At 36.3% G+C, this 18,928-nt stretch overlaps 1 protein-coding gene and 1 long non-coding RNA gene across 3 annotated transcripts in view; one reads left to right on the top strand and one right to left on the bottom strand.

The window, feature by feature from the left end:
- LOC125775445 (uncharacterized protein K02A2.6-like) overlaps positions 1-18,928 on the top strand; it is a 139,426-nt gene that overhangs the window by 60,044 nt on the left and 60,454 nt on the right. The window lies entirely within an intron of this gene.
- LOC125775719 (uncharacterized) lies at positions 15,234-18,536 on the bottom strand. Its single transcript, XR_007421326.1, has 3 exons — positions 17,639-18,536; positions 17,318-17,575; positions 15,234-17,260 (listed from the first exon to the last, which is right to left on the bottom strand). It is a non-coding gene; the product is annotated as an uncharacterized LOC125775719 (long non-coding RNA).

Raw genomic sequence — 18,928 nt, 5'->3', positions numbered from 1 at the left:
TGCAAATGTTTACCAGAATTGGGTCCCAGCTGTCTGTGGGAATATTTAGTGTCGACAGAGTCGACAAACAATTAGAAACAGTGGATTGTAGTGTTACAAATTCTTCACTTGTTTCTTTCTTGATTTTAGGCAAGTTTAATAGTGTCGTTACTTGCTTATCGACCAGTATTCTTTCGTTTTCATATCTCGATTTTAGAGCTTCCCAAGCCAAATTGAAATTATCGTCATTAAGAGCGAACTGTTTTACTATGACGCCTGCTTGACCTTTTGTCTTGTATCGTAGGTGATACAATTTTTGTGCTTTTGATAGTTCTGGATGGTTGATGTAAACGGCTGTAAACATGTCCCGGAAGGACGGCCATTCTTCATAACCTCCATAGAATGTTTCTGTGTCACATGCGGGCACCTCGAGTTGGATGTCTGCACTTGCCTTTTGACTGTCTATTTGTGGCAGCTCTACTCTACTGTGGGGAGTAGGTGCAATTGCTTGAATGAGCTTTAGTTGATCGGAGATCATAGCTTTTCTTTCTTCATACTGGTCTAAGCAGTTTTCGTAAATATCGTAAGCCGATGATTTAAAATTGTGTGGCAAGTCTGAATCGTCAGATTCTAATATGGCGTCATGAGCCGCTTGGAGGCGAGTCCAAAAATTTTTAAAATTTTGGCTTTTTATTTCTAATAACGATTCCGAGTTTTAGTGAATCGGCGAAGCGGCAAATCTAGTGCAGTATCTTATAAAACTGTCACTTTCTGAAATAAATTTAGCAACCTGTTTTGAGCCTGTAGCTCCAGGTGTACTTTGATTTTTGTTATTGTGCATTATTATCTAGGTTTCTCAGTGTGAACTGAATACTTTTTTAAGTATATAAACGTTTTTTTTTCGTAAAAGACGGATTATTTAATTATTAATACCGTTACTTATTTACTTGCTATTTAAATTTATTTTTATTGTTTATTTTAATTTTATTTTTATTTTATATGCTTTTTTTTTGAAGCCGCAATATTAACTTTAAAAATTTTCTATATAGGCACACCCTAATAATTGGCTTATATGTCTTGTTTTTGTGCAATTGACAGCTCGTCAAAGAGATCAATATGCTTTGGATATAAGTGTGCACGAATTGTTTGTGCTAATGCATGTGGACAAAGAATATGCTGTAATGTTTTTGCTATTTTCCCAAATCTCTTTGTTTTTGTTTGACAAAGAACAAATGGAATTGCAGAATAGATGCCAATGAGGACTTTAAAATAATATGTATTTTTAAATATACATATATGTATGTATGTATATATATGTTAAATTATTTATTTATTGTATGTTAAGCGGCTTTTTGTTTTGGATAAATTATATTTGTTTTTATAATTTGTGGTACTGTTAATTTCTTCCGGATCTTTTATTTATTTTCGAATAATTTTTAAATAAGTTTTATATCTAATTGACCCAATGCTGAAAGGGTAGAGCATAAGCAGATTGTGTGACGTGTATAAGAGTGACTATATTCTTTCGTGTAGAGAGAGGCGCGAAAACGGAATAGAAAAAATATGTATGTATTTTATTTTATTTTTTTCGTCCTCTTATGTTTGTATATACATATGTATATATGTAATTTAATATATAAAAAATAGCAATGCAATTACACAGGAATATGTGTCTATTTACGTTTACATTTTTATGTTATTTCAATATGCATATATGTATGTATGTTTGAATTTATTTTTATTTGCTTTTTCTTTTCATGTGTTTTTTGATGTTTTTGCCTTTCATACCTGCAAATTGCCTCTGCTTATTTTTTATTGTAATCCTGCTTACTGCTTTATAAAACAGAAGAATATTGGCCAAATATGTTTGGAATTAAATACTTGAAATAAGCAGTGTTGCTGGAAAAAGTGTGCTTAAATACATAAAGCTAGGCAAGAATAGGCATTGAGCTGAGTTTTTAATTATATTTATGTACATATGTGGTTATGTATATATGTATGTATTTTACCGAACTGTTATAGGGGGTAAACGTATTTTTTTTCTTTTTTTATTACAGGTATTATATGTATATACCAGTAATATTTACATACATATGTACATATATGCGGTATAAATTAAGTTTATATGAACTGAATACGCTCACTTGGGTTTTGTAGGGTATAACGTTGAATTTGTGTATATGCCCCTTTTCTTCGCAATTCCTCTTTTCTTCTTCCACGGTCTTCCAGCTGCCTGGCTTCTTGTGCGTATTGTTGTTTGTATGTATGTTTATGTTTTTAAATTCGCGCCCGTATGTTTGTTGTATTTATATTTTTTTTATTTTGGGGGTTTCGCGCCCGGTTTATGTGTTATTTGTGTTTGTAAGATTTAGTATGTTTTGGTTTTGTAAGTACTGCAGCTTTGGTTGTTTTTTTTTTCGTTCTACTGCACTTTTTTTTTTTTATTTTAGCTCGCTGAGCTCTTTTGGCTTGGTTGCTGTTTCTGTCTTCTTTGTCACTGCACTTCACCTCACTGCACTGCACGAATAGTGTTTGTTTTTGATTTGTGTTTCATATTTTTAGTTTGACGATCTCACGATCGGATTTTGTGTTGTTTTTAGTTTATTTCCACTGTTTTTTTTTATAAAATTTCTGTTTTTGTTGGTACGCACTTTTAATGTGTTAATGTTTTTTTGTTTAATTAGAAATTTTGTTCATATTTCCTGCACTCTTGAATTTGCTTTTGATATTCGTCACTTCACCATTCCTGATACCCACCGTGAATTATATAGTTTATATATTTATATATTTATATACGTATGTACGAATAAATATTTATATGTACTTGTGTACTTGTATATGGGTATTTTTTTTTTGTTTGGGTCACTGCGCTATGTCCCGCACTTTATTTTGATTTTTTGTCACAACAATTGGTTTTGGTGCAACTAAATGTTATATATTATAATATAATATTGTTTTTTGTATTTATAAAAATCCGAAGGTGCCTTTCGGTAAGGCTCGAAGGACCATGTTTAAACGGGGGCAAGGAAAAAAAGCTCTTTTGATTGTATATAATTTAAAAATGCTGGTTTAGAAGAATATTGATATTTTTAACAATCAAGCATGTAAAGTGTAAATACACTCGCTACGGGCGAACGTCCGATAGAAATCCACGGCGAGCTGGCGAGACAATATCCCAATGAAAATATGTAGGTGATCGTTCGTATAATGTTTAATGTAGCGCGAAGGATCGACCCGATCAAAGTAGAGTAGAGTAGGTGTCGACGCGGCGTAGTGTATGCTTATATTGATGGATGGATGAACGAATTGTGTTAAAAGATGTCGACGTGGCGCAATGTAGCAGCGAATGTGTGTATGGCGAATGTTGGTAGCGAATTGACCTGTCGAATTGTTTAGGACGAATAATGTCAACTTCCCCGTTGTAAATTGCTTTTGTTAGTTGGGTTGATGCGAGTGTGGTCGATTGTATTGGTGTTGTATTGTAGTGGCATCCTGTGGTGAATTGCACTGTTGCATTAGGATGCGCCAGTTTTACTGAGTAGAGGGGGTGGATGCTTAACTCATTTAAACATTTGTTATAAAAATATTACTGGCGCAGTCGGTAGAACCTGCGCAAAAGGTCCTAAATAAAAAAAGAACCTATTCGCCTATAGAACAAAAAGATCAAACTTAATAAAAAAAAAACAATTTTTGATATATCGTACAAAGCAAAAATATTAAAACCTTAATATCGTACATTCGGTAGCTCGAAACAACGTGGTAGTGAAAGCACGTGGGAGTGGAAACGTAAAAGAGAAACGTGAACAGTGAAGAAAAAATATCGTAAATTGTTTAACATAAGGAGTGTATAGCCAACGTAAAAGTGAAGGAAAAAATATCGTAAGGAACAAAACTTAAAAGTGAACCGTCGAAGCGAAGAAAAACAAAAAATATCGTAACGAATAAAACTAAATTGTTTCACATAGAGAGTGTATAGCCAACGTAAAAGAGAAAAGTGAAGAAAAATATCAGAGTGTATAGCCAACGTAAACGAGAAACGTGAAGAGTGAAGAAAAAATATCGTAAGGAACAAAACGAACAGTTTAACAACAAGAACGTAAAAGTGGAACGCCGAAGCCAAGGTAGAGGAGGAGTAAGGTCACTATCAGCTGATGTTATGTAAACAAAGGCACAGCTGAGAGGTGCCACTGTAGAAACGCCAAGTGTAGTCCGGGGTTGGGTTTCTATTTGAATCCAAGATGGCCGACTTTTAACCGGAAAATGGTTGCATTGTGTTATTTTCTTAAAATTTATTGAAAAGTTGTCCCAAAAATATTGGTTATATGTAAAAGTTTAAAAAAGAAAATCGTTTTATTTTAATATATATTCTTAAAGATGAGAACAATATGAGCAAATACATGAAAAATTAAGTTTTTTATTTATGCCTCTTTTTAACTGTGGTAAGTCAATAAATGTTCACCACAGATAAATGTTACGAACAAATAAGCAACCACGCCGAATAGTGGGGTCTAGATTATGCTCATTCACAGCCATATTTACATTTTTGCCATCATAACGAAGGTTTTTGCAAGACAATTTGTTTTAGTTTATTTCATGGTTAAATCCTTTACGATGGTTTATTTAGTTATTTGAATCTGGAAGAAGTGTTTACAAATCTCCATTCCCAATAAAAGTACGAAATAACCAAAGATGGCTTCGTTAATATTGCTGCGTAATGGGTCAGGTGCTGTTCCAATTTTATGATTTAAGTAGATCTGTGAAGTACTCAAATGTAGTTATCAAATTAGTTGGTCGTGAATTCGAGACAAAATTTTAAATTCAATGACGTGCTCGTGGAAGGTGCACGTCGCATTGCTAGGTAAGCTAAAATTAAACTTTATTTTAAAAGATTTACCATGCATTTTTTAATTTTTTTTTATAGAATCAGCAAAGGAGCTGGTGTAGAACGCTAGTCCCAAACCAATGAGCTTTGTGCTTGAGGGTGGAAGCAACTTTTTGGTGTACAATCCATGGAAGAGCAAGTACCATGAGAATTATGACCATATCGTGCTGCGCAATATTATGATGCCGAATTGGGTAGTGGGGGGAACCAGCCACCAAAACCGATAGAACATCGGGATGAACTACGCAAATAATAAACAACACTCATCAAATGAAAGTTGGCAGCGTTGGTGACTAAGCAGCGATTTGAAAAAGAAACATTTGCATCTACGCGAATTACAATTCGTCTTTACATCTAGTGAATTATGGTCGATTATGAATGGTGTGGAAGTTGATATTTAAACTTAAAAAAACAAATAATTGTAATTTGGCTAATAATGAGCCGCTATTAAAAGTTAAGGAATTTGAGTTGTATTTTTAATTGGGCCAAACAAGTTATTATCGATTTGAATAACTTCAAACGGAATATATTTTGAACAATCATTTATTTTTTTAAATACTATGCCGGTATCGCTACTGAGCATGGCAAAATAGTGTTGCGTGAGCTAATTTAAACTACTTTTTACTACTATATAGATATTGCAAATTCAAAAAATAATTTCTTTAAGAATCCTTTTTATTTAAAAACTTAGCTTAGAACTAAAAAATAGTGTGGTAAATTAGGATAATCAAACACTCCATTTGGGAATGAGTAGGATTCCTGATTGCCGGCGTATAGCTAAATTCTGACATTTAAAACGTGTACGTAGTTTGTGATTACAAAAAATTATAATTAAAATATAGAAAACATGGCTATTATAATAATCTCTTGATTTATCTTACAATAAAAAAATGTGTTTTACTGTTCAGACGAATTGTTATGGTACGTAATATCAAATTTTTCACAATAGTTATCTCTTATGGTCCACTCATTATCATATATAATTTCCATTTTGTCCATGAATAAGTTAACTAAAACGCTTAAAAATATATAGCATATTTATCTATATCATGAAGGTATAATTAATTTTTGTTATAACAGCTAAAATCTTTACTCTATAACAAAAATTGAAAATAGTATTTATAAATGTTCAAATTTTTTTTTTTTTTTTTTTTTTTTTGCGGGTGAGAGGGTGGAAAATGCCTTCCGCATCATCGGTGCTATCGTCACAGCAGCGGTATGTGCCACTTGCAGGTCACTAAAAACCCCCCCTCTAAGGAACCGTCGCCCACCCTGGGACCGCATTTGCATTACTTCAGGGTGGCGTTCCATTTTTCTCATTGAGAGATTTACATCTGCGCACCTGAGTCCAGGTCCCGCTTTTTGCTGCGAAGCAAGATTGCTGCGAAGCAAGATTGCTGCGAAACTCTTGATAGTTTGCTTCACTCTCCAGCATCACGCTGACTAAATTGTCCGCGTTTATTTGGCCAACCAGGTTTTCTACGGCGGTGTGTTCTTCTCGCCAGCGCGCACATTCGAAGAAGGTGTGTTCAGCGTCGTCTTCTGTCGCATCGTTATATAGGCATGACGGCTCTTCGGCTTTTCCCATTCTGTGGAGGTACTTTTTGAAGTATCCGTGGCCGGATAACAGCTGGGTTGTGTAGAAATCTACTTCTCCGAATTTACGACTTGTCCATAAATCTAGATCTTTTATCAGCCTGGCCGTCCATCTGCCGCGACTTTCGTTCTCCCATCTTTGTTGCCATGCTGTTATTGTATCTTTCCTCATTTGTTGTATTGCGCTCTTGTTATGATCGGATGTTTTCTTTAGCTTCCACAGCTTTTTCCTTTCGTATGCTAGTAGGTCGATTGGAGCATTGCCGCTTATAACTAATATTGCATCGCCGGATACTGTCCGGTAGGCTGATGCAACTCTGAGGGCTGCGGTGCGATGCACTCTGGCCGTTACCTTACGCCGGTTCTCTTTTTTAAGCGCGTCTGCCCAGATCTCGGCTCCGTATAGTAAGACGCTGATTGTCGTCGACATTAGGAGCTTTCTCTTTTCTTGGCTGGGGCCTCCTATGTTGGCCATTAATCGGCTCAGTTGAGAGGTGATCTTCCCTGCCTTTCCTGCGGCGTGCTGGATTTGTACCCAGAAAGTTAGTCTGGGGTCCAGTCTTACGCCGAGGTAGTTTACTGCTCTTTGTGTCCTAAGAATGTCCGTAGTTGTGTGCATGCTTATCTCGAGAGGTATGTGCTTCTTTGTTAACAGTAACAGCTCTGTTTTTTCCGTAGCTAGCTGAAGGTTGTGGGTGTCAAGCCATGTTTGCGTCCGTATCATGACCTGATTCAGCTTTCTTCGCGCTTCTTCTGTATCCCTTGCTGTGATTACTGCCGGGATGTCGTCCGTGTAGCCAATTAAATATGATTCGTCTGGCATTTCTAGTTTTAATATAGCGTCGTAACTAATGTTCCATAAGTCCGGGCCTAGAATAGATCCTTGTGCTGCTCCTGACATAACCGCTATCTGTCGTGACCCTTCTTTGGTTTCGTACAGCAGTTTTCTGTTGCTAAGGTAGCTCCGCCCCACAGCCCTGAGGTAGTCCGGTTCTTGAAGCTTTTTTCGAGAGCGTCGATCATGTCCACCCATCTAGCACTGTTGAAGGCGTTTCGGACATCTAGAGTCGCCAGTAATACTATTCTTTTATATATATGCCATCTGCGCTGTGCTACGCTTTCGCTGATGCATTTTATGACCTATAGTTGATCTGCCGGGTCTAAAGCCATGTTGTCTAGGGGACAGTCCTCCAGCTTCGTTGATGGCCGCCTCAAGTCTGGGTTTAAGCAGGGTTTCATATAGCTTTCCCGCTGTGTCAAGCATACATAATGGGCGGTATGCTGATGGCGAATTGGGGTCTCCTTTTCCTTTGCTGATTTGCACCAGCCGTTGCTTTTTCCACGGTTCTGGGAATATTCCGGCTTCAAGGCAGGCGTTGTACATGTTCAGTAGTACTGCCGGGCGCTCTGCAGCGATTATTTTAAGAATTTCGGATGGGATCCCGTCCGGTCCGGGTGCTTTGTTGGGCTTGAGCTTGGCAGTGGCTAGTTGCAGCTCTTCGAGGGTAAACTGGGGGATTTGCAAGACGAAAGTGGAAAATGTATTCTGGGTCACTAGCCCTTGTTTCGTGTGTGGGGAATAGTGCGTTCACGATGTGATCCATTTTGACAGCGGTTAGGTCAGGTGGTTTTGCTCTAGTGCCTAGTTTCTTCATAACAACTTTATATCCGAGTCCCCAGGGGTTTCTGTTTATATCCTCGCGTAGTTCCTCCAATTTTTTCTTTTTGCTGTCGTCGATGGCGTGCTTCAGCTCCTTTTTTGCTGATTTATATTGCTCGGCTTCTTCGGGTGCGGCTCCTCTGCGCCTGGATCTCGTGTAGGATCTGCGAAGGCGGAGGCATGTGCGCCAGTAGACTGCCTTATGTTTACTGTGAGAAGCCTTGGGCATTGATTTTTTACAGGCTCTTGTTATGTTAAGCATTGTGTGCTCGACAATTTTTCTTGCATTTTTTGGGGAGCTGCTAGATGGATTTTGGTCGTCTATTGCGGAGATCAATTTCGAAGTATTTAGCTTCGAAATTTTCCACTTCCGTCTTGCTGTCTTTTTTCTGCGCTGGTTAATGTTTGTTCCTGTATCAATAGTGAAGGAAATGTACTGGTGATCGCTGCCAGTGTAGTCCTCCAGGACTTTCCATTTCTTTATTGAGCCTGCCAAGCGTTCTGATGATAGAGTGATGTCTGGTGTAGTTTCCTCGCATCCCGGTCTTCTAAACGTGGTTGCGTTTCCCGTGTTGAGCACTATTAGGCTTAGGCGCGCAGTCATTTCTAGGATGCGCTTTCCTCTCGAGTCCGTATGTGGCATGCCCCACTCTACGGCTTTGGAATTTAAGTCTCCGGCGATAATTAGTTGGCCTTCTATTGACCTGGCTGTGTCCTCAATGTTGTCGAGCTTTTCTTGGAATTCCTGTATGCTATCGCTTGGAGTCAAGTAGCAGCTGATTACTGTAAAAAGGTCGCATTTGGCCCAGACGAAACCATTGCCGTTCCCTTTGTCTACAGTGATGGCGTTACTTCCTGGTGGTAGCCATATAGCGGCGGTCGAGCTGCTATCTTCCAGCCAGGTACCACTCTCTTTCTTTATGATAATTAATGCGTCAGCAGCCTTGCATCTATGCATATCATTTGTTTTGGTATTTCCTATATATCATACATTTTGCGGAGCCCGGGATATGGTCAACTTTTTCGTGTTTAGCCTCCACGCAGAGGCAGCATGAGGGAGGCTTTGTGCACTCTTTCATTTTGTGACCTGGTTGGCCGCATTTTATGCAAGTACCTTGTCCTCTTCTATCGGGCCCTTTGCAGTCCCAGGTTAAGTGCCCTGGTCCAAAGCAGCGAAAGCATCTTTTTGGGGTTTCTTTCAGTCGCAGCCTGCAATTTACCCAGCCGATTTTTATGCGTGCCTGTCGCACCAGTGTGTCAGCTTTATCCTCATCGAGCGTTATATATGCCCTGACCTACTCTCTTGTGTTAGGTGCTGTTATGCTTATCGTCAAGTCTTCGATGGAGTCCTGTAGCACTTTTTTCACAGCCTCTGCTACTTCCTCTTTTGTTGAAAGGGAGTCGAGGTCTCTAATCTCTATTGTGGCTTTTGATTTGACGTCGGCCACGGTTGCGGATTCTCGGAGGGTCGTCTTGAGTGCCTCGCAGAAACTGGCTTTTGTGGATTGTCCCTTCTCCAGCTCCAGTAGTAAAGCCCCGGCTCTTGTTTTGCGGATCCCTTTGATTTTCACCTCTGCTTCTCTTAGGTTAACCTTGCTGCGGATATTCTTGAGGACCTCGGCGTAGCTATTTCCTTCTGCTGGCTTAATGACTACGGCCTCTGATTGTCGTTTGGGCCTGCTTTTTGCTCTCTGGTTTGAGGCGGTATTCCTCCCTTGTTGTCCTCCTTCTTTTAGGTTTTTGTTTTCCGTTCCTTCTAACGCGTGTATCTTCCTTGCTTTTTTGGGCAAGACTTTTTGCCACTGGCCATCCTTTTCACTTCCTGGTCGTACTGTTTCTCGAGGCTCCACTGGACTTGTCGCTTGCCGCTTCGAGGTTGTTGGCTCTGTGGTCGTGATCCGTCTGCTTAGAAGTCCGCGTCTTTTCTCGTTTTCTGCGATGAGCCAGTTTCTGCGGTAACTCTTCATTACGTCGAAGAGTTCGTCCAGCTGTGCCGCTCCGTTCTTGACATCCAAGCTGACGTTCTTTTGCTTTGCCATCGCCGGCTTCATGATTTGCACAATACTCTTGCATTTTTCCAAAGATTCCTCTTCTGCTCGTCGCATTTGAGTGATATACTCCTGTTTCGGCGAGTTTTGAGGTCCTTCTATGGTAGCCACTGGGGTGCTCTTCTTTTCTGCTTGTTTTACTGGTGGTTCTTGTGTGGCAGGTATTCCTCGTCTTGAGCCTCTTTGTTTTGTTGTTCTGTATGTTTTTCCTTCTATTGGGGTTTTTGTTGTTGTTGTGGTGGGTTCATTTTAGATCTAATGGGTCTCCGCTTCAAGCCGCTATCTCCGCACGTTGTAACAGTTGCCCTTTATGAACCCCGTGGTTATCTATGCAAGCAGGGAGGCCACGCAAGGGTTGACACAAGTCCTTATGGGAGCTTGTGTTCAGAGCCAGGTTCAGGCACGAATCAGGAGCTCGTCTCAACTGAACCTGTACGGCCAAAAAAGATTATTTTTGGCGACGTGCATTGAACGTACTTCAAGACCTGCCAGGGTTTTAACGAGACGGAAGTGACAGCAGTATTAGCCTACCAGCCATTTCGGTAAGATGTCACTCTTGCCTACTGAGGTGATAGAATACTGCCCTCCCCAGCCCTTTGTCAGACTAGTCCATTATTGATTTCCAGTATTCCATAATCAGAACCTTACTGGCCTCGATTGTGATGGGCGCTTGCCCAGGGTTTTCGCCGGCGTCTGAGCACTGTTGGTGCTACTCACTGTATGGTTCCCTCGTCGCTTTGTTGCCTCCCTCTCGTGGGTAGGTTCTCCCTCGGTGCAACCCCGGTGGGGGTTGTGGACTCTTATTTGAAGGCGGCATCTTCTCGCCTCTTCGCCGGAGGTTCATTGGGCGTATTAGGCGTTTTGAGCCAAGCCCCCCTCTCCTGCAGCTCTTGGTCGGGGGCTGCGTATTACTATTCGCAGCTAACCTACTTAGCGTAGGCCGTCCACTATCCGCCAGCTGTGACCCCGGTAGTAGCCTGAGCTCAGTTACAAATATAGTACTATAAATTTATAATTTAATATTATAGCATTTTGGCTTTCTGCAACCCGTTTTAACCTCTCGCCACCCTTATTCAACAGAGGTGGCCATGATGTTGTTATTGTGAAAGTACACTTGAGGGGTAGGTTAAGGACTGTGAATGGCCCTTTTTCTATGGTGAATGGGACTTTCCCTACTCCTCTATACCATGGTCGAAGCGAAGAAAAAGAAAAAATTATCGTAACAAACAAAACGAACTAAGTTACGATGGAAAAGTGGAACAAAAATATCACAATACGTTAAATACGTTAAAAATAAAATAGAATAAAAAAAATAAAATAAAATCAAAATAATTAATATACGATAAATTATTCGGCACAATTCCGATTTCTTTTGGCGTCGCAATTTGAAGTAAGAAAACGAATGCAGAATGTCAGAAGTGCGATTAAATATTTGGTGAAAGAAAAGGCAACATTAGAAACGAAGGTGAATAAACACAAAGCAAACAGTTTATGGAAGAAGAAGTGGACGAACTAAGCCAGATTTTGAAATCCATTAAGATTAAAGAGGCAAACAACAAAATAGAGGGAGAAACCAGATAAATGACGATCCAAAACATCAAACTTATTCAACCATTTGAGGGTGATCGAAACTACTTAGCACTCTTTATTCAAGGGGTCGACACGATCATGCCACAGTCTCCTGTTATATCGGAAGAGACGAAAGTATTCTATCTACACTGTGTCATAAAAGTGAAGGCGAGAGAAACCACAAGATTGGATGACGCTGAGGCAGTTACTTATAGATGAATTCCGAGAACACACGGCAGTTTCAACACTAATCCTAGAAGTAAGCAATATTAAATTCCAAAATAATGTTAAGCTACTATGCGAAGAGATTAATTTAGAAGTTTGTAAAGTAAAGGATGTTATCAAACTAAAAAATGAAAGTTGTTCAACTAAAATATTTTTGTATAATGAATTAGATCAGATAAGTTTGAAAACATTAAATAGGGAATTGCCAAACTATTTAACTGCGGTAATAAACGCAAACCTTGCTATCGACCTTAAGTCAGCAATCAAAATATTAAGGGGGTATTCTGGTCTAGAAATGCTATTTAACGGCATTTTTTAAAGTCCAATAAAAAAAAACTAAGAACATTTTTACTATCCAATTTTTATCAGATATTTATTGATATTTTAAGGATGCAAAAAAAATAAAAAAAAAAATTTGTGATAATTTGATTAATTGCGGCGTGGTGGCGTGGCGGCGGTTGAAAATAAGAGGGCGCCCTTCCTGACACGATTCCACCACTTTGGGTGATCCGAAAAAAAAATAAAAAGATTTTTAATCAGTACAAATGCCGCTACGTCTGAACTAGAATATATAAAAAAAAATTTCAGTAAATGGCAACTGTTTGAATTTTTTGCCCGTCTTTTGGCAAAGATCAAAATTTTTTAAAAATAGTAAAAATCAAAATTTTTTAATAATCCTAGTTCCAACCATAGAGAGATATATAAAGAAGGTTCACACCAAATTTCAAGTTAATCGGTTCATTAGAACTTGAGTAATGTTGAAAATAGTAGTTTCGAGAAAAACGCGATTAAAGTTTTACGTTATACGATATTCGCTCACTTAAATGGCTATAACTTTGAAAATAATTTGAGTTTTGAAAAATCCTTTTAGGGAAATATTTTTGAATATCAAAACTCGAAATATGAAAAGAAAATTTGGATTTTTTCAAATTTCTAGACTAAAATACCCCTTAAAAGAAAACGATGTTTATGAAAGTAATAAACAATTCTCTAAACAAAAAACAATTCAAAGAACTAATGCAAATTCGAAACTACCTAATTATATGAATAACAATAATAATAGTAATATAGAATATTTTGCAACCAATACGAATCAATTTCCAGTTCGTTCCAATTACAACACTTTTTCAAAAAATTATCCATTGTCCAATCAAAATAATTATTATAAAAATAAAAAATTTATCAATGAACATAGCAATCAACATTATACTTTACAAAATAATAATTTCCCACAAGTTAGGCATACACCTTTCAATTCTGCAAACATTTATACTAATAGAAACTTAAATAATTTAAAACAAGATAAGATTCATGGGTCAAACCAATATCGATTAAGACGCTTTGGCTATCCTGAACCAATGAAACAAGATGAGGTAAATTTTCACTTAACAGCCTCAGAAGGCTTCCCACAATTGAATTGAAATTTAATAAAAAAATATTATAAATTTTTAGTCGACAAAGGTTCATCAGTTAGTACATAATTATTATAAAAATAAAAAATTTATCAATGAACATAGCAATCAACATTATACTTTACAAAATAATAATTTCCCACAAGTTAGGCATACACCTTTCAATTCTGCAAACATTTATACTAATAGAAACTTAAATAATTTAAAACAAGATAAGATTCATGGGTCAAACCAATATCGATTAAGACGCTTTGGCTATCCTGAACCAATGAAACAAGATGAGGTAAATTTTCACTTAACAGCCTCAGAAGGCTTCCCACAATTGAATTGAAATTTAATAAAAAAATATTATAAATTTTTAGTCGACAAAGGTTCATCAGTTAGTTTAATAAAGCCTGGAATATCCAACGAAAAGATTATTTATGTTCAGCCAATAACATTAACAACAGCGATAGGAAAAGTTTGTCTAAATGAAACCCAAGAATTGTTTAGCGATGAACATATGAAAAAACTGAAATTTTTCGTTTATAATTTCTCGAATAACTACGACGGTTTACTCGGTTGTAATATACTTAAGCTACTTAAAGCTAAAATTGATCTGGAAAAAGATATGATACATATGAATGGTGTTCGGTATAACTTTTTCAAGAATAAATCAAATTCTGAAAATTTTGATAATTGCCTTCAAGAATAAAATATGAACGAAATTCATAAAACTAAAGATAGTACATTTAGACTTGAAGATTTAAATTCAGAAGAGTTAAATAAATTAAAAAAACTTTTAAATTTGAAAATATATTTTATAAAGAAGGGGGCAAACTCACATTTACTCATAAAATAAAACATAGAATTAAAACGGTTCTTGAAGATCCAATATACATATGTAAAGTCGTATAGATATCCTGAAATTCATAAATCTGAAGTAAACAAACAAATAAAAGAAATGGTTGAAAATCAAATCATTTCTCATAGTGATTCCCCATATTCAGCACCAAAGAAGTCAATAGTATTACTATCTATGATAGGTAGCACATTCCAAACATGGATGAAATTCTCGAAAAACTGGGTAGGTATACGTATTTTTCAATAATAGACTTAGCGCAAGGCTTCCATCAAATAGAAATGGATCCGGTAGATAGGAAAAAAACAGCTTTCTCTACTCAGAGCGGACATTTTGAATTTTTAAGAATACCATTTGGGCTTAAAAATGCACCAGCCACCTTCCAGAGACTGATGAATACGGTTCTAGATGGTCTAATAGGGAGAGATCGTACGGTTTACTTAGACAACATTGTAGTGTTCAGTACGTCATTACAGGAACACATAGAATCTCTAGACAGAGTTTTTCGCAAATTAAACGAAGCAAATCTGAAAATTCAGATGGACAAAAGCGAGTTTTTCAAAAGAGAAATCGAATTTCTTTGTCATATCATAACGGCAGAAGGTATTAAGCCTAACCCTAATAAAATCAAAGCAATTTTAAATTATCCCGTTCCTAAAACGAAAAAAGAAATAAAACAATTTCTTGGTTTGGCGGAATTTTATCCTAAATTTATTCAAACTTTTCTGAAATAACGAAACCTTTGACTAATTGTCTTAAAAAAGACAATAAAATAAATAGCTCAGTTGAGAAATTTCTGGAAGCTACATATAAACACCATGAAAATTTTAATTACTAATGATCCAATTCTGGCGTATCCAAATTATGAAAAAATATTTACATTGACGACTGATGCGTCAAATATGGCATTAGGGGCAGTGTTAAGTCAACAGGGACATCCAACTTGTTTTGCTAGTCGCACACTCAATGAACATGAGCAGCGCTACTCAACTACTGAGAAAGAACTTTTAGCCATGGTTTGGGCTACCAAATATTTTAGATCATATTTATACGGCAGGAAATTTTTAATAAATAGTGATCATAGACCATTGCAATGGCTCCACAACTTAAGGGAACCAAACTCCAAGTTACAAAGATGGAAGATTCGGCTTAATGAATATGACTTTGACGTAAAATACATATCAGGTAAAGAAAATCGTGTAGCAGATGCTCTTTCTCGTATTAAAAATACGGAATGCTTTTTTAATGAAGAATCTGAATCTAACGTAGACACTGTTCATTCTGCCGATGAAGATTCTGAAAGTTTTATTAAGATAACAGAGCGATCATTAATTGTATTCGAAAATCAAATTAAATTAATAAGAGATGGTAAAGACTCAACTACAACAACAAAAGTTTTTTTAATAACCTAATTGTAATTACATACAAAGAATTAACTTCTGATTATATTAAAGATATAATTAAAACCCTTTCATTAAAAAATAATACAACAATTTTTATGCCCAATGATACTGATTTTATACAATTTCAAAACGTTTATAAGACACTAATAACAACAAGTCGCAACAAGATTTATCGGTGTACAACAGAATTAAAAAACATTACAGATTTTGCAAATTTTAAAAGTAAAGTACTTGAAATCCATTTAAATGGATTTCATCAAGGTATAGAGAAGGTTGCAAAATGTTTTAAATTACAGTATTATTACCCCAATTATCTTAAGGAAATCACCAAAATAATAAATGAATGTGAACTGTGTAATAATTGTAAGAACGATCATATTTCTAACAAAATGCCGTTCAAAATTACACCGCCAATTTACAAAATAAGAGAAAAATATGTTATAGATTTTTGGAAATGGAATAATGAATATTATTTAACATGTATCGATTTATACTGTAAGTTTGCTATGATAGAAAAAGTTAAAGCATTGGTCTGGCTGGAATCCAAAAAAGCATTGCTAAAAATTTTTAATTGTAAGGGTCCTCCAAAAACTTTAAAAATCGACCAAGACCAAGGTTTAAATAATATAAACATTAAACAATGGTGTAATTCATTAAATATAAAAGTAGAAGTAACCACCGGTAAAACTGGTATAGGTGACAATGAAAGACTACATAAAACTTTAAATGAAAAACTTAGAATAATCAACACTTCAGGTGATAAAGAGCTAAAATATTTAGAAATTGAACAAACACTTTTCACTCATAACCATATAATTGTTCACTCTACTACCAATGAAGTTCCATATACAATCCTTTTTAATAAGGAGTCACCAAAACAAGATCCTCAAATTATTATCAAATTGTCATTTGATACAAAGATATTCAAATAAAAACTATTTTTGTTATAAAAATATTACTCATAAATCAATATATAATTGAGTGTTATCACAAACTTAACCTAAAACAGTTATAATATCTTGAAAAAAGTAAACAGTATTTATTTACCTATTAGGGTGGAGTAAAAGTTCTCCAGACGTCTTAAAGATTTTTTCCATGACTTCCCTCAATATTATTGTTACGAATTTACTGCTTGCTAGTTTACTTTGTTAGGTTCGTATCTCTGGATTGACAAATAAAATCAACACTGTTTAATTTAATTCAACAACTCTTTATTTCACAACTCGTCTACACTATAGCAGTTTACTCTTAGCACTGATTGATTACGTTGGCGCTGCCACGGCTTATATAGCCACGCACTTCTCGCTGATGCCGACGTGTCCTTCTAGAATATTGCGTCTGGAAATTACCAGAACATACGGCGCCAAATCCAGCTATTGCTTAGACAAGCAGACAGCCGTGGCGCCAGATGTCTATTGTTTCGACAAGCAGACAGCCGCGGCGCAAGATGTCTACAACAAGACAAATGCTATTCCATATACCTACAGCTATTGTTCATAATAAGGGATGCACATAGCAATACAAATACAACTAAATACTACTTTTGTAACATTATATTCTTGGACAGCAGCATCCGTCGATATCTCTTTAAGATTTTTAACCACCCCTGCCGGTCTAAAAGTGATTTCATAGAAAAGAAATTTCACTGAAAAGAAAACTAATTATTTTAAAAAAATTAAGATGCAATTTGACAAAAACTTACATAACCTTCGCGCTTGCCGTTATTTATTTTTGCATTTAGACAGATATAACAATAGAAATTTTGCCGTTAAAGACGTTTCCTCAGCAATGTGTGATTCCTTTTATTTATACCAACTATCATATCGATTACTACTTCCATGCAAATTTGGAGTTGATCTAAAATAAGTAAATAAATGTAAACAAACATATACTTATGTACATAAAGTGCAGGTGATTCAAATTTGGAACATCCGACAATTGCATTCTTTCCTGTCTTTAGCTGAAATATTGTAAAAGTTTAATCTTAAAGTAATGAAATAATTTTATTTAGTTATATACATACCTTGAGCATTAAAGTCCATACGTTTTATTGATTTCATTTTGATGGTTTGAACTTTATTTTAACAATATTCATATATATATAATTAATGAAAACTAAATCCTTCTCATACGGTATTCCAACAGCCTTAGATTGAACTTCTAAAAAAGTGAAAGACTTTTCTATATCACTTGCTTCTAAGTCAACTATATATGTACACTAGAGGACCCGTCCACGCTTCACTGTGGCTGATCTATATGATTTCTATTAGTTGGATTATAACTATTGGTGGATAGCTCTTTTCCATGAGTTATAACATTTTTGTGAAGCAACTTTTGTTAGTTTACAAAAAAATGGATCTTAAAGCATTTCGTGTGTTAATAAAGCATTTGGCTTTTTGGGGAAAATACTGTTGAATTTGGGCTCAGGGAAATCCATCGTTGAAAAGATATTTGCTAACCTGGACGATGCCCTAAAGAGGCGAAAGCTCTGTGCAAAGTAGGTGCCTCGCAAGTTCATAATCTAACAAAAACAGCGCATAACTGATTCTGAGAAGTGTTTGAGTGCTCTTTAATCGGAATAAAACCGAATTTTTGCGTCGGTGTGTGACTATAGATACATAGCTCAATTGATATGATGGACTCCTACTGGAGTCCAATTGACAGTCATTTTAGTGGACTGCACATGAGGAACCGGTTCTCAGGCGTAGAAAGACGAAAAAGTGCGCTGGAAAGGTTACATCAGTCTTTTGGAATGCACGTGGTATACTCGTAATACATATTCAACGACTGATTACTGAGCCAGTGATAATCTATTTCACTGCGTATTTGGTTGCAGTTCTTTTTTACTATTCTTAAGCACTGAAAATGGGAGGCCATGCTTAAATAACAGCTGATTTTTGTTTTGAATTTGCTTTGAATTTTCAGCGACATCTTTCGTAGCGTAGGGCAAGTGTCCGTTCGTTTGCACTCAATATCAGCTTATATTTTTCCTTCAGTTCCCATAGGTGCTCCGACTCGCTAGTGATGAAATTTGGGGTTCTTTTGTTGTTTTCATCAATTTTTGATATAATTTTGCTCCCAAATTTATGTATTGTCTGTTATAATTTAAATATTTCAAACATATTTTTATGAATGACATTTGTAAAACATATGTTGCCCATAGCGTTGCCATATATCATAATAAAATTTTATAGAAATTAAGCATTGACTGTGTAACGCAAACGACTACTCAGTTGGCAACAATACTTAGCTAAGATTTTATTTAGGCACAACTTATGTATGGACTGTGAAACCGGGCATTAGCCATACAAAA

Source organism: Bactrocera dorsalis, chromosome 1 (genome assembly GCF_023373825.1).
Source record: "Bactrocera dorsalis isolate Fly_Bdor chromosome 1, ASM2337382v1, whole genome shotgun sequence".
In the NCBI taxonomy this organism is placed as follows: Eukaryota; Metazoa; Arthropoda; class Insecta; order Diptera; family Tephritidae; genus Bactrocera; species Bactrocera dorsalis.
Note: the sequence above shows the minus strand (reverse complement) of the source record. Positions and strands in the feature narration are given on the sequence as shown.